Source organism: Aegilops tauschii, chromosome 1, assembly GCF_002575655.3.
Source record: "Aegilops tauschii subsp. strangulata cultivar AL8/78 chromosome 1, Aet v6.0, whole genome shotgun sequence".
Taxonomy (NCBI): domain Eukaryota; kingdom Viridiplantae; phylum Streptophyta; class Magnoliopsida; order Poales; family Poaceae; genus Aegilops; species Aegilops tauschii.
Window position 1 is genome coordinate 242,956,454 of NC_053035.3, and position 12,728 is coordinate 242,969,181.

A 12,728-nucleotide genomic window follows, 5' to 3' on the forward strand; every position below is an offset into this window, starting at 1 on the left:
CCAGTCTTCTGGCCTTTGTAGCAAGTGACGTGGCTCGGATCCTTCTTGGCCGGGGTTGATGGGTTGGTACGGTTTTGTCCGTTGCTTCCTCCGTTCCCATTGCCATTCTTGGGGCCACTATGATTGTGTGAGCTCCCTCCATTGTGATTGTGACCTCTGTGGTTATGCTGAAGGTGTCCTCCCGAGTTCGGGGTAAAATGTGGCTTCTGATGAGCTCCTGTACTGTACTTTCCTTGTCCATACTTCGTCTTACGGTTCTCAATCTGTTGCTGCTTCCCTTCAATCATGAGAGTTCTGTCTACCAACTCCTGGTAGTTGTTAAAAGTTGCCACCATCAACTGCGTGCTCAGCTCATCATTCAGTCCTTCCAGAAACTTCTCCTGCTTAGTTGCATCCGTAGCAATGTCATCTGGGGCATAACGTGCTAACTTACTGAAATCCTCCACGTATTGGCCAACGGTACGTCCTCCTTGGCGTAAGTTGTGAAACTCACGCTTCTTCATGGCCATAGCTCCTGCTGAAACGTGGGCAGTACGGAAAGCTTGCTGAAACTGGTCCCATGTGACAGTGTCAATGGGGTGAGTGGCTGTGTAATTCTCCCACCATGATGTTGCAGGTCCATCAAGCTGATGTGCGGCAAAATGCACTCTCTCTGCAGTGGTTAGCTCCCTTCCAACCTTGCGGAGCCAATGATTTGCCACAATCGGCTCGGTGCTACTAGAGAACACCGACGGATTCAGCCTAAGAAAACGGGCTAAGTGATCAACAGGTGGTTGTGGTGGTGGGTTGTTGTTGTTGTTGTTGTTGCCTTGTTTCTGAACTAGTGCTTGCATCAGGGCATTCTGCTGCTGAATCAACTGAGTGATCTCCGGTGGGAAAACAAATCCGGTGTCATGTCTCGGAGGCATCTGATGGGTTTAGAAAAGATGAGAAAATAGGATAGAATGAGATCTAGAGGGAAAACACTACCCATATGCTCATGAGACGAACACAATCATATCACTTCAATCAATTCAAACAAGGCATACAATCGATCTAACTATCATTACAAAGTGCTTGGACTATACTATATACATGGTGGAATACTACTACTAATTTGGTGGTCTACTAGAAAAATTGATCAGTCGAAGACTCCATGATATCTGCGCCGGCTTCATCCTCCCAATCCTCATCACTGGGGTCTGAGTCGGTGTCGTCGATGATGATGTAGTTCTCCGGGCAAGTAGAATCGTCATCTTCTCCTCCTGGTGTTGGGTCTCCCATGAATACTCGGATCTTCTTTATCAGGTCGTCATTCTTCCCCACTAGTGCAACGATTTCCTCCATATAATCCTCACGTGTAGCCTTGAGTTCTTCCTCCAGCTCCGTGATCCTAGTCTTTACCTTCTTCAGATCTATCATGTCTGCGCACAGCTGGCTCTCCTGGCGACGAATGTGCTGGTTTAACTCCTGGATGAAAGCTGCAATAGATCTATCCTTCCTGGTACTGATCATCTCACATTGCTCGTCTCGGCGCCCACAAATCTGATAGATAGTATCCTTGATATCATTGTGGTACACTTCTCCAATGCGTCCCATGGTGATGTGGCCTGCCATGCTCTTTCCTAGACTCCAGGTTGGTGCATCAAAAGAAAACTCTATGGGCTTAGTGACTGGCATGAACGTCCTTCCTGGAACTTGAACTTGAATCATCCAACGCTCCTCTTCTGGTAGTGTGGCGTTGTAGGTACCGGTGAAGCTTGGTATTCCGATGTTCGGGTACTTAGTAACTTCCTTCAAGTGCCGTCCAAAAGGTGTATCCTCATCTGGTTGCGCGAACATGTTCCTTGCATCCGCCATCCTAAAAGAGTGGAAGAAAGGAGAGGAGTTAGAAATGAGAAGAGAGTAGTAATCTAGGGCTTTAGCTTAGTGGTCGTGTCCTACAGTCAGCATGTGCTCTGATACCATCTTTGTAGCGACCAGACCTCAAACAGTCTAGTCTCCGTGCATCAGTGTCATCCCTGGATCAGTAATGCTGACACGCACAGTACCTGAAGGATTTATAACAGAGTAGCAATCACACACTTATTACATCGAATAGTTCAGGAGAGAACTTATTACAATAAATATGGCTTAAGGCCATCTAAAACGATAATACCGGAAGGCTTGGAAGATAAAGTGAGTCCATCAACTCCAATGGCATCACTGAGTATAAGACCACGACCTAAGGCTCCTTACTCGTCGTCTGAAAAGTCTGCAACATGATACGTTGCAGCCCGAAAACGGGTCAGCACATGGAATATGCTGGAAAAGTAACACATAGAGAGTAATAAACAGAATAATGCTATCACTACATGCATATTTGGCTGGTGGAAAGCTCTATGGTTACAGTTTTGCGAAAAAGCCAATTTTTCCCTACATCAAAGGAATATATTTTATTTAACTACAAAGTTGGTTGAAAATATTGGGAAGGTAAACCCCCTCTCAATTCCAATTAAAAGTAATCATTAACAACCCAACAAAATTAGTTAAGTACATGATGATGAGATTCACATGATAATCCAAGAACTAGATACTCAAGATGTCCATAACCGGGGACACGGCTAACCATGATTAGTTTCTACACTCTGCAGAGGTTTGTGCACGTTTCCCCACAAGACTCGATCTCCTCCGTTGGATTTCTCGCACTACATGGTGTTTGAGAAACGGATGACCGAGTCACAGTCTTTCAGAAGCGTTAGCACCTTACGATGGGTAGACAGTTACACCTACTTTCCCCTACATCTGCTAGTCTACCACTGTAAGAGTTCACATGACTTAATCAACTATGCTAGAGCCGATAATAGCATGTGGCTGCACACGGAAGTTTCTAGTATGAAAAATCTCATGATCCCTTTGAGCCTGGGTGGCGGTCCATAGGAGAATCACACGGTACCCCGGGATTTCCAAAAATACATGCAATCACTGGGTTCCCCAGGTGCCTCAATCCACCCAGATGTGAATTGAAGTAGCCACCTTAAGTTAACCATTAATTAACAATCTCACAACTGTCATGTAGTCACTCAAACCCAATCCACGTCTACGAGCAGAGCATAGCAATATAAGCAAACGTAGAAGTAACTCCCAAGGTTTGAATGTAGGGCAATAGGTTCCTACCTCATCAACTACTTCCCAATACCCACATGTTATTAATCCTACTCATGCAATGTTTGAGGGTTGAATCTAATGCATAAAAACTGGGTATGAAAGGGATATGATCAAAGTGTTACTTGCCTGGCTGATGATCCGTGAACCCTAGAGACTCGTAGTAGCACGCTTCGCACTCCGGGTACTCTATCGCAAACAAACAATACACACATAAGCAATCAAGCAAGGGTGCACGGGTAAAACTCGAAATAAGAGATCTAACCAGAAAGTTCAACTTAAGAACTCCGGTTTGAAAACAGAATCAAATCGAACGAAGCAACGAAACTCAAACGGCGAAAGAAACAAGCTTCATTTACTAATATGGACCTAAGTCAAATTTTACAGTAAAAAAACTTGTTTAAGTTGGTTAAACAGAAAGTGGGTTTCGAGACGAAATTCTAGGCGCATGAATCGCCTGATTCCGATAAACGAGTGAAAAGTTATACTAAAACGAAAAACAGATCGGAAATCGCGATCGAAAATAATCGCGGAAAATCCAAGAAAAAGAAAAACTGACGAACAGGCTAACGAACGAACGTTCGCTGTCTGTGGTTAAACGATGAAAACCGTTCGTTAAAACGAACGTACGGACGAACGTCCGCTAAATAAACTAAACCAAAAAAAATAAAACCGATCTAATAAAAAACCGGGTTTAAAAAAACCGGGCGGTTCTCTAAAGAAAACCGCCGACGGCGGCGGGTCGCTACCTCCGGCGAGGTAGGGCGGTGGCGGAACGGGGCGGCGGGCGGCGGGGCAGCTCCGAGGCGGCGACGGCGGCGGAATCCGGCGGCGGCGGCGTGGGTCTCGGTCGGGTGCGGCGCGGGTCTCGGGCGGCGGCGGCGCGGGTCTCGGGCGGGCCGGGGCTGGCGGCTAGGGTTTCGGCCCGGGGTGGGCCATTCGCCTTTAAAGGCCGCCCGGGCGCAGTGTCCAGGTCGGACACGGCCCGGTAAGGCGGTAACTTAAAAAAAAATCGGACGTGCAGAAAAAGAAAGAAAAGAAATACTAAACGGACTCCAAAAATCCCGAAATAAATTTTCCCCGTCCTCTAAAAATAAGTCGGACCAGATGAACATTTATTTGGGCCTAAAATGCAATTTTGAAAAACGCGTATTTTTTCCTAATTCAAATAAAATCCAAATAAAATCAAATATTTGTTTTTAATATTTTCCCCCAATATTTCCTTATTTTTGGAGAATTCATATTATCCCCTCTCATATATTTTAAATATGAAACATTTTTCAGAGAGAAAAATAATTTAAACAAATGATCCTTGTTTCGATATTTGATAAAATTCAAATACGAAAATCATGAAATCCCCAACTCTCTCCGTGGGTCCTTGAGTTGCGTGGAATTTCTAGGATCTAGCCAAAATGCAAAGAAAATATGATATGCAATGATGATCTAGTGTATAACATTCCAAATTGAAAATTTGGGATGTTACACTTGTGCGCTAGACTATGGATCTAGTTGGGACGACAATTTTCCTTCTGCAGAGTTCTCTTACAACAACAGCTATCAAGCCAGTTTTAAGATGGCCCCTTTTGAAGCATTGTATGGAAGGAGGTGCAGGACACCGTTGTTGTGGGATGAAGTTGGAGACCGTCAATTGTTTGGACCAGATTTGATTAAAGAGTCTGAAGAGAAGGTTAAGCTGATTCGCGATGGACTCAAGGTAGCCCAGTCCAGGTAGAAGAGTTATGCGGATTCTAAACGCAAGGAGACAGTTTACAAAGTCGGAGACAGAGTGTATCTTCATGTATCACCACTCCGAGGAGTGAAGTGCTTTGGAGTTAAGGGAAAGTTAGCCCCGAGGTTTGTAGGACAGTACCGTGTTTTGGAACACATGGGAGAAGTTGCTTACAAGTTGGAATTGCCCGAAGGATTGTCAGGAGTTCACAATGTGTTCCATGTTTCTCAGTTGAAGAACTGCCACGCAGAGATGGCTGATATTCCTCTGAGAGATACAGTGCCACTGGAAGCAATTCAGTTGGATACCGACTTGACCTACGAGGAGAAACCAGTCAAGATTCTTGAGTTTGCCAGCCGAGTCACACGCAGTAAGGTTATCAAGTTCTGCAAAGTACAGTGGAGCCACCATACCGAGGAGGAAGCCACCTGGGATCGAGAGGAAGACCTACGGAAGGATCACCCTCACCTATTTTCTAGCCAACCCGAATCTCGAGGGCGAGATTCATCTTAAGGTGGTAGGTTTGTAACATCCCAAATTTTCAATTTGGAATGTTATGCATTAGATCATCATTGCATATCATATTTTATTTGCATCTTGGTTTGATCCTAAAAATTCTACGCAACTCAAGGACCCATGGAGAGAGTTGGGGATTTCGTTATTTTCATATTTGAGTTTTCTCAAATTTTGAAAAGAGGATCGTTTGATTTTAATTATTTTCTCTTCGAATATTTCTTTTCTGAAAATAAAAGAGAGGGGATAAAATGACTTCCCCAAAATAAAGAAATATTGGAGATTTAATATTAAAATATTGGAGATTTAGTATAACATTTCGCTCGTTTATCAGAATCAGGCGATTCAAGCGCCTAGATCTTCGTCTCGAAGCCCTCTTTCTGTTTAACCAACTTGAACAAGATTTTGCTACTGTAAAATTTGACTTTAGTCCAGAGTAGTAATCAGATCTTGTTTTTTTGCAGTTTGAGTTTCGTTGTTTCGTTTGGTTTGATTCTTTTTGCAAACCGGAGTTCTTAAGTTGAACTTTATGGTTAGATATCTTATTTGAAGTTTTACCCGTGCTTCTAGTTGAGTGCTTATTGTATGTTTGTTTGTTTGCGATAGAGTACCCGGAGTGCAAAACGTGCTACTACGAGTCTCTAGGTTTCGCGGATCATCAGCAAGGCAAGTAACACTTTGATCGTACCTCTTTACTACCTAGTTTTATTGCATTAGATCAATCCTCAAACAATTGCATGGTTAGGATCTGTTTAAATTGTGGGTTTTGGGAAGTAGATGAGGTAGTACCTATTCACCTGTTTATTATCAAACCCTTGGGAGTTACTTCTACGTTGCTTTTATTGCTATGCTATGCTCGTAGACGTGGATTGGGTTTGAGTGAATTCATGACATATGTGAGATTGTTAATTAATGGTCAACCTAAGGTGGCAACCTAAATACACATCTAGGTGGATTGCTTGTGGGCACCTGGAGAATCCAGTGTTATCCTAGGATATCCCGGAGGACCCGTGTGATCATCCTACGGCCCGCCACCCAGGCTCAAAGGGATCATAAGATTATTCATGCTAGAAACTTCCGTGTGCAGCCACAAACCATTATGGGCTCTGGCATAGTTGAGTAAGTTGCGTGAAGCTCTTGAAGAGGTAGACTAGCAGATGTAGTGGGTTGTAGGTGGTACTGTCTATCCAGAGTAGAGAGTTAATGCTTCAGAAAGACTGTGTCTCGAATCTCCGACCATGGATGTATACGAGTCTTGTGGAGAAAAGTGCGCAAACCTCTGCAGAGTGTACAAACTAATCATGGTTAGCCGTGTCCCAGGTTATGGGCATCTTGAGTATCTAGTTCTTGGAATATCATGTGGATCTCATCACTCTTAATATAATTTGTTGGGTTTAATGATGATGCTTAATTGGGATTGAGTTGCAGGAACCTTCTCAATCTTTAACAACCACCATGATAGTTAAATAAAATATATTCCTTTGTTGTAGGGAAAAATTGGCTTTTCGCAAAACATATTAACCATACAGCCTCCACCACCCAAATATGCATGTAGTGATAGCATTTATTCTGTTCATTACTCTCTTGTGTTACATTGCCTGCATATTCCATGCGCTAACCCGTTTCGGGCTGCAACGTATCATGTTGCAGACTTATCGGACGACGAGTAAGGAGCCATAGGTCGTTGTCTTTCACTCAGTGATGCCGTTGGAGTTGATGGACTCGCTTTATCTTCCAAGCCTTCCGCTGTTATCCATTTTAGATGGCCTTAAGCCATATTTATTGTAATAAGTTCCCTTTTGAGACATTCGATGTAATAAGTGTGTGATTGCTACTCTGTTATAAATCCTCAAGTACTGTGCATGTCAGCATTACCAATCCAAGGATGACATTGATGCACAGAGATCAGACTGTTTGAGGTCTGGTCGCTACAAAGACCACCACCGTCCGTTATTAGTTGTCGCTCAAATGGATGTATCTAGCACTATTAAGTTCTAAATACATCCAATTGATCAACAATTAATTCGATACAGAGGGAGTACATGACAACAGGTATTTACATGAGCAATCCAAAAGTTCAAAACCATTGTGTTAATTCTACATTTATCTAAGAGTAAATATAGATCTTATAATTTCAAACAAAGGGAGGATAAAGAAGCGAACATTTACAGTGATGCTACATAATCAAACAACAATGAGTGTAAGTATGCTGACAAAGGGAAAGAGGTACTGACAAGAGCAATGCAGAGCCCAGTATTGTCGTGAGATCGTATGATCCTTTGAGCAAGGAGATTCATCTAAAATTAGTTTTCATACAAGAGAGAAGGTAAGGCACATGTAGAAATTTAGGAGTTCAAATTTTGAATTGATATCATAGACAGTACCTGACGCTGGGCTGTCAGCAGTGCTAATAGGGGTTTGGCCACTGGAGTAGGGGTAAAGTCTATTATAGTTGGGCCTGTGTTTTATGTGGCTGCTGATCTATCTGATTTAACAGGCATCACCACCTTCTCCAAATACCTAGTTTGTACTCCTTCAGGATCTGCAATCACCCTCTTCCTTTTGGACATCTATTACGAAAGAACAACATTTGACTGGAAAAACATAGTATGACGGCACATGGAATAGGTACAGAAAATTGATAGGTATGGCATATACTCATATATGATGCTTGAATTAAGCAGATGGTGTAACAAAGTAGAAGTAATGCAAGAGGTCAGATGCAAAATATTTGCGACAAATACAACCTTGCCAAGTTTGAGCATGCACCTTGATGGGTGAATAAGATAGACCATCCTCCACCATGCCAAGTTTGTTAGCCAGTGGATTGTTCCGCAATATTCCTCTCGTGCGCCCATTCTCATATTCATTTTGATAATGTTCAATACCTGACATTCATGAAAACATAAAAACAAGTGAGATTATCTTTGTAATGCAGAAGTGATTCTAATCCAATACTTCCTCCCTGTAAACCCCTTTGTGCTATCTCTGCAATTCTTCTAAGAGGTGCCATGCATGCTGTAATTTGGTGTGTGCATTAATATAATGTGGCCTGCTACTCAAAATATGAGAGCTCCAGAAGTGATGATACTTCGCAGATGACAGGTTCAATATATAGTAAAGAAGAACAAGTCGACCTGACCTGACATATTCAAAATATACTAAGGGAGAATAACTCGACCTGGACAGTCGGCCGCAAGAGAAGAGGATCATCTTAAAGAAGAGCAGAAGAGCAAGCAGATTGAAGATATTACAAATCTTTCTATACAATGTGAAATCTGAAGTGGTTTCATTCGATTTGTTGTGGATTGGATGATGGAAAAACCAGCAAGCGGCAAGCGTAGTTAGAAAAGTTGCCGACTTGTCGGCAGCAACTGACCTTTCTTTCATCAAAAGTAGGAATGAAAGCTGGCATGCAGATAAGGAAATCTCTTTTCTTCTCTTCTACTCGGAACTTGCCGGGATCCTTCCATACCTGCCATCCACCACTACTACTGATCGTTTCCCAGAACAAGCCATACCTTTTCCCAGAATGAGAATACGGCTGAGGACGAATAGCGGCGCCTAGCTTTAGTTTCCAGACGACACGATGGATGTTAGCGGAAAGGGTTTTGACCAGCTAGTCAGATTGCCCCATTACGGGTGTGTTACGCCAGAAAGTTCCTCAATCCTATGCCTGTTCCCGAGCAAGTCAGTCATGATGAACCAGAGCGCACAGAGAAATACTATTCCTTCCAGTCTCTCCATATGTGGCTCACATGCATTTCGAAACTAAAGTAGGAATATTTAGCTGACCAATTAAACATCTCTCAGTTTTACCAATATCAGCATAATATCATATTTGAATTTGTACAACTAAGCTTGTTTAGCTCGATGGGTGGAGCAGTGCTATTACGACACAAACCACGTAGGCTGATCGTGGTCATCATAAAATGGGGAAACCGTAAGCATGATGAGTATAGTGTTGACTGTGGCAGTGGGATGGCAGATCTGAAGCTGCAAACCGCGCAAAGGGTAGTTAGCAACCGATATTTGCTTTGAAATAACAACTAAGATTTGGTATGGTCAAGAAAGTACAGTCAACAAGTGACAAAGAAATGCAATTCTGCTGTCTCTCTATATGTCACGACATGCATTTGGAAACTCAAGTGGGACCTTTAGCTAACCAATTAAATATGTCTGTTAACTAATATCAGTATCATATCACAACCATATTTGAACAACTAAGCTTTGGAATTTTGAGTGTTGTGTTGTTTAGCTTGAAGGGTGGAGTAATGCTAGTATGACAGAAAGCACCTACGCAGATCATAGTAGAGTAGATAAAAGGGGAAAACCCTAAGCTTCAAGAGTAAAATTAGGAAAGTGGAACTAGCTGGACCAGTGGGTGGCGCACATGCTTTTCAAAATGAATATAGGAACATTAGGTGAACAATTAAACGTTCTCTGTTTTAGTAATATGAGCATCATATCATGTTCATATTTCAACACGTAAGCTTTGGAATTATGAGTGGCATGTTGTTTCACTTGATGGGTTGAGGTCTTGAGGAGCAGTGCTAGCACGACACGAAGCAGTGAAGCACCTACGATGATGGTAGTGAATACAAAGGGGGGGAACCAGAAGCTTTACGAGTATAGTGACCATGACATAGCGGATCTGAAGGTGCAAACTGGACAAAGCTACTTCGCAACCAATGTTTGCATTCAACTTGCCACTACGATTTGGTACGGACAAGAAAAGTACGGTAACAATTTAAGATCTATTTTCCGGGTGAGACCAATAGCTTCAGCACATATGGAAGAGTACCACCTCTCTTGCGACGCCGTGTAGGCCCCTGTTGATACGTTGAGGGTGCTGCGGGTGCGATGGCTGTCGGCGGCGGGGAAGAAGACTTTAGATGGCAGACGGCCGGGTTGGGGGATAAATCCTGTTGCCGTGGACGAGGCGATCGTAGGTGCGGCAACGGCAAAGTGGACGACGGTGCCGATGAAGCGAGAAGACGCGGTGAAAGGATCCTGGTCCCGCGTCGTGGATGAGAGACGTCCATCTCTTGCAGTGGACGACGGGGTAGGGGTAGCGGCTCCGGCAAGGTGGAGGATGGGGTGGCGGACGGAGGAGGCTGGCCGTAGTGGGGAGGTTGTCGTGGAGCCGACGGTGTATGAATGGGGAAATGGAGTGGGAGGGGGGATCTCAAACTTTGGGACGCGCTTGTCTGAAATGTGGGAAAGTTACGAACTTATCCCCCGTTTAAAATTTCGGACATCACGTCGGTTGTGGATAGGACGGTAATCTCGCATCTGCCAAATATTTTCCGGTAACGATTTCGGGCGAGGAGAGGGTGTTTTGCCACCCACGGTTGGCGCCCACGGTGTATGAATGGGGCTGACATGTAAGGCGGTTGTGTCACGTCTGAGGGAAGATACACATCTGCCCCTCTTTAAAATATTAGCCTACATCGATTTCGGACGAGGAGAGTTTGTTTTGCCGCCCACCGTGGATGAATGGGGAAATGGAGGGAGAGACACATGTCTTTCGGACGAGCTTGAATCAAATGTGTTTTGCCGCCCACGTATCGCGCCCACCGTGTCTGAATGGGCTCAGAGGCTGTCGTGTCACGTTTGATTGAAGTTACTAGTCTACCCCTATCGACAGTAGTGTAAATCCGGTCGATAAGGATGTCAAGTGTCATGGGTAGACAGTAATTTCCATCTCGCAAACACTTGCTTCGGGCAGCCCACAAATGATAGTGGGTGTTTAGCCGCTTTGATCAAAATTTGGGAGAATTAGCATTCACGTTTGCCCTGGGCCCTGACAACTAAATCCAAATCCAATTTTTATTCGATTACGAATATCCACAGATAATTCTAAGTTTTGTTATTTATTTCTTCAAAACCACAACAAAGATTTATTCCACCTTTATATATGATTATGATTTAGAAATGCCGTGATCTTCGAATTCAGTAGGTTGGATACACTTTGAGTCAAACAGTTATTTCATCCAATACAATATGCTCACACGAAAAACAATTCACCTTATGTCAATCATACAAGTACTGAGGAATACCTCGCCTAAAAAATTCGGATCATTACAACACATGGACAACATAGGGGGTCTTACAACATAATCCATTCAGAGACATGACACAACATGCAAGTACAATAATCTAATGACAATTTCAACTTCTATCTAAAGAAGAACTGGGATTACCCTGGGCTTCAGATAGCTGAAGCAGCAGGACCTCCTCCGTCTTCAAATGCAACATTCTTACTTCCTCCAATTCTTGGGTTGCTTGCATAATGCGTGTAGCTAATTGCATAATTTCTAGCTTCAAGATCGAGATTACCTCATTCATGGCAGCCACACCATCTCTTTCTGCCTCTAGTAGAGCCTCAAGAACTATAATATATGTGCTCAGACTGATCCCCGGCGGTGTTGCCTCTGAACTGCTACCATCTGGTAACATGGATGGCGCACTGCTTCCACAAATAAATTCTGGGGTTGTACAGTGTGTCCTAGTGTGAACGGCATCTTGAAAGGTTTCCGCTGGACATAAGTAAGAGATAGTTATCGCATGATCCCAGTAGTAAGCTTACATGGTAAACGACATATGAATTATTGCCGAGCATGGCGAGCTATATTTAAATGGTTCGAAGCAGCATCAGCCGAAAAGAAATTAAAATGGTAAGATGAAACTAGGGATGTAAGTGGCAAATAAACGACATCCGCCAGTCCCATCTAGTTAGTTTTTGCTAGCTCCATGGTTCATTTTCCTCAAAAAACAAAAACTCTTTTGAACTATCATACCACTAGTGGACTTTAATCAGGATTAACCGGGACCCAGTTGACATCCCTAGTTGAAAGGGAGTGTACCACCGCTATATTTAAGTTGCCAAAGCATCTAAGCAGTTGAAATAATCTGAGAAAGCACTTAACAGTGTGGCCTCATATAAACTACGAGGACAGTCTTGTGATGAATTTCAGAGGAAAAGTTAAGGACTCAAATAAACTAGGCATGCATTTCTTTATGATAGTACAGCAGGCACTACTGACATATTGGCCAACTCAGGTATAGCGTAACAAGTAACAAACAAGCATTCGAATCAAGCAATACAGCAATGCAGACAACTGAAGTATTTGTTATTCTGTAGGATTACAGGCTGAGGGCACAAGCCAAGAAAGCATCCGACATGCATTACATTTCACATGTACTAAAACACACTGGCTTACCATATGTTGCTGTGAAGCCTCGCTGCTGTTGCAATGTTCTTTGAAGATATCGTCGGCATCCCGTGGTTGCAAATCTACTTGTTGTAGTTTATTCTGCACCCTCTATTTAGGTAAAATTAATTTCAATCGCATGCACT